Source organism: Oryctolagus cuniculus, chromosome 5 (genome assembly GCF_051225735.1).
Source record: "Oryctolagus cuniculus isolate XC-2025 breed Fujian yellow rabbit chromosome 5, ASM5122573v1, whole genome shotgun sequence".
In the NCBI taxonomy this organism is placed as follows: Eukaryota; Metazoa; Chordata; class Mammalia; order Lagomorpha; family Leporidae; genus Oryctolagus; species Oryctolagus cuniculus.
In genome coordinates this window covers 35,656,468-35,660,796 of record NC_142871.1, presented here as the reverse complement: position 1 = coordinate 35,660,796, position 4,329 = coordinate 35,656,468, and the positions used below count along the sequence as shown (strand labels likewise).

Below are 4,329 nucleotides of genomic sequence, written 5' to 3'. Positions count from 1 at the left end.
CCTTTCCCGCTCTCTCTCCCCTTCCATTCATATCAAGATTCATTTTCAATTTTCTTTATATACAGAAGATCAGTTTAGTATACATTAAGTAAAGATTTCAACAGTTTGCACCCACATAGAAACACAAAGTGAAAAACACTGTTTGAGTACTCGTTATAGCATTAAATCTCATGAGTGAGATCCCAGTGGAAAGAACAGGTCTTCAAAGAAGGAGGTACCTTTCTCTGAAGGGAGGAGAGAACTTCCACTTTGACTATGACCTTGTCTAAATAAGATCAGAGTCGGTGAACTCAAAAGGCTTCCATAGCCTTGGAAACTCAGGACTGGAGCATAGGGAGATTACTGATGCCATAAACAGGAGTGTCAATTTGTAAAGTCAACAACAGGAGTCACTGTGCACTTACTCCTCATGTAGGACCTCTGTCCTTAATATGCTGCAAATATTGCTTTTCATTTATTGCCTTTTACACATTTTCCTCACTTTCTCATCCTGGAATTCCAAACAGGTGCTTCATATTCTCAGCGTACCTTATATGCCTTTTCAGCTACTTTTAATATTTTCTCTCTGTGTTCTACAAATCAGATAATTTCTTATTCCGATTCACTACATCTCTCTTCAACTATGTCAACTCTTTTCTTTAGCCTGATCATTGAGAACTACTATTAATTATTTTATGTTTCACTTACAGTAGTTTTATTGGTTGTTTCTGTCCCCAAATATTCCTGAACATTTGAGATAGTCAGTTATTCTTTTGACAACCATGTTACACCTTTTAAAATACACATTACACAACGCATTTTATAATACCTAAGACTATAGTCTTGGTACATTTTATTCTTTTGAAACTGGGACCTCATACATGCAGCACTTTACAGAAGCAATTTTGTGGCCCTCATTTAGTATGCATTCCCCCTAAGAAGATAAAGTTTTGCTTCTGTCAGGTGGCCAGAGGCACTAGCAATCCAGGAGCAATTTAAACTAAATTTTCATCTTGGGGTTTTTGGACCACACAAAGAGAATGATTCTGGCCCAGAACCTGAGTAATGCCTTGCTTGTGGTTAAAAAAAAAATGTTTCAGGAAAAGCTTCCCCCCACCTCTATGCACAGCCAAAGTTGTTAGTTTTTCTCTTTTTTGTGGTACTTTTTCTAGTTCATTCTTTACTAAAAAAGTTGCCTTCTGAAGGTGCTGGCATCACGACGGCATCTATAATTAGCCTTCCTTCCTTGAGCAGTCTACAGTCTGTATGATCTACATTCCACTCACTTGGTTCATTGAAATAAAACTGGGTCAATCTGGGTCCCACTGGGCACGTGTCCAATTTAATGCTATAATGGATCTCTGGATTTATGTTTTCTTGCTCCTTTTGGCCTTTATGAATACCCCTCCTTCATTTCTTGCCAAAATAGTTAAGCATTTAAAAAGATGTTTCTTAAAATTTATACAGAAATTCTAATATTTTTGTATGAGGTATTTTGTTTGTTTTAAGGATATCTAATGTGTATATTATCAGAAATTAATATCCAGATTTCATCCAGGCACATAACTTAATAAGTAACATTTTAAAAATTAGCTAAAGGTACTTTCATGTTATAATTTCAAGAGATATGAAAGAAGGGTTACTAAATCAGCTTCCCACTCACACTTTGCTGCTCAAATAATACATTAGAAGATCTATTCTTTCCATGTCTAAAGCTAATTTTGCTGTAAATATTTTTGTCTACTTTGTGAATTTACTTTTTTAGAAGTGCATACAAAATTCAGAATGAACTCTGTGTCCTCAATTCACTTAATTGTGTAATATGAAAATGTTATCTTATGATGAAAATTAATTTATTTTTCGATCCACTCATGAGAATTTTCATCTTTTAGTTTAGTGGTAGTGCTGGAGGAGACTGTAGCCATTAATAATCAAGATCTATTCAGTTAGGGCTGCCAAGTCACTTGATGTACCACATTCCCAAACTTTTGAGTAAGAAAAATCATTCACTATTTTTATATAAATTATGCTTTCCATTCAAAATTTATCTGATAATTCTTTTACATGAATTTTTAAATAAACTTTCAATCTCAAGGTGCATACATATTAATAATTGTATGTAGTTTACTGTGCTCCTTAAGACAGAGGAATGGAATGGGCATTTAGCTTAGGGGTTAAGATGCTGGTTAAAAATTAGGATGCCCATATCCCACATCAGGTTACCTGGATTTGATATCCAGCTCAAGCTCCTGACACTAGTAGCTTCCCTAGCTTAAGTAGTTGGTTTCCTAATACCCACATGGGAAATCTGGATTGAGTTCCTCCCTTTGCCCTGGCCCAGTCTTGGCAGTTGCGGGCATTTGGGGTGTGAATCAGCAAATGGGAGCTCTTTTTAAGTGCCTTCCTGCCTATCAAATAAAAAGAAATAGAAGAAAGAACAAAAAGTAGGTAAAAATTTTTAACAAAATGAAATGCAAATTAAATGCTTTCCAAAATTTAAGACCAGGAGTAGAGCAATCATTGAAAAGGTAGGGGAGTAAAAGACAACTTTTGCATTTGAATTTCGTTTCTCCCATGCATAGTAAGAAAAATTCTGCCAGTTGAACTGATCTGATGCAATCATGTACTTTTTGTACTTACTTTTTTTTTTTTTTTAGAATTATTTTATTTATTTAAGAGTCAGAGTTACACAGAGAGAGGAGAGACAGAGAGAGAGAGAGAGGTCTTCCATTCCACCAGTTCACTCCCCAAATGACCACGACGGCCAGAGCTGAACCAAAGCCAGGAGCCAAGAGCTTCTTCCAGGTCTCCCATCTGGGTGCAAGGGCATAAGGACTTGGGCCATCTTCTACTGCTTCCCCAGTACAGAGAAGAGAGCTGGTTTGGAAGAGGTGCAGCCCGTACTCGAACTGGCACCCATATGGGATGCCACAGCGCCAGCCCCGGTACTTACTTTTACCTACTAACTTGGGGCCCTTTTTAACTAGATCTTGTTATTGCATCCAAAGCAATTATATGTTGATTCAAAATACATTTCCATCTTTAAAACATAAATATAAATGCATTTTCTTATGTGTTTTGACTGGACAATCTAGAAAGATACTTCTGGTTATATAGGTATTTCCTTAAGGAATTTTTTTTTTTAATTTTGATACAACTTTATGCATTTAAATATATACAAATTTGGGAACATGGTGATTCTCCCCCCTCCACCTCCCTCCCATTCATACAACCATCATGCTTAATTATGTACTGTCCTTGGAGCTTTTTTATCACCTGTTAAAATACAGATAAAACATAACCTTTGAAATCTTATTCCCTAAAAGTATGAGTAGAATTAGCTCTCTCTGAATAATATTGAGGGAGGAGGAAGGGGTATATTTGTGTCTGTGTTTAAATTTCGATAGGGGTTATTTTTAGAATAATGATTACAGATGAGTTGATATTTGTAGTTAATGTTTCATTTTTCCCCTGCAGGCAGATTCTTTTCCAATAGCTAAAAGCAAACTTCTTCTCTGAAAGCCAATGTATTCAATCTCTAATATAATGGCTGGATTAAACAAGTGTTTTAAAAGTGAGATAATTTTCTTCTACATAATTTGTTTTTATTTGAGAGGGGGCGGGATTCCCATTTGATTGTTCCCTGAGGGTCAGGCTGAAGCCAGGAGCCTGCAACTCAATCCAGGAGTCCCTTGTTGATGACAGGAATTCAACCACTTGGGCCATCACTGCTGCCTCACAAAGTCTGCATTAACAGGAAGCAGGAGTCAGGAGCTAGAGCTAAGTACTGAAGCCACATGTGGCCATATGGGATGCAAGTATCTTAATTGGCTTCCAGCACTCACCTTGGTTTTCTTCATTTAAAAGGTAATGTGGGGTGCTTACTTTGGCAGCACATATACTAAAATTCGAACAATACAGAGAAGATTAGTATGGCCCCTGTGCAAGGATGACATTTAAATTCATGAAATGTTCCATATTTTCATATGACCCAGCCATCCCACTCCTGGAAATTTACACAAAGGAAATGGAATCAACATATGAGAGAGTTATCTGTACCTCCATGTTCATAGCAGCTCAACTCACAATAGCTAAGATATGGAATCAACCCAGATGTCTATCAACTAATGAGTGGCCAAATAAATGTGATATATATATATATCAAATTTATTTATTTATATATTTTATTTATAGATATATATGATGGAATACTAGCAAAACATAAAAAATAATTAATCTTCTCTTTTGCAACAAAATGGATGCAACTGGAGGTCATCATGCTTAGTGAAATAAGCCAGACCCAAAAAGATAAATATCATGTTTTCTTTGATTTATGGTGACTAATATAGA

At 36.1% G+C, this 4,329-nt stretch overlaps 1 non-coding gene across 1 annotated transcript; it reads left to right on the top strand.

Annotated features, from left to right (window-relative positions):
• Nucleotides 1–3,856: 3,856 nt before the first annotated feature.
• Nucleotides 3,857–3,963, top strand: LOC127493315 (U6 spliceosomal RNA). The gene has a single exon (XR_007923374.1). It is a non-coding gene; the product is annotated as a U6 spliceosomal RNA (small nuclear RNA).
• Nucleotides 3,964–4,329: the final 366 nt, after the last annotated feature.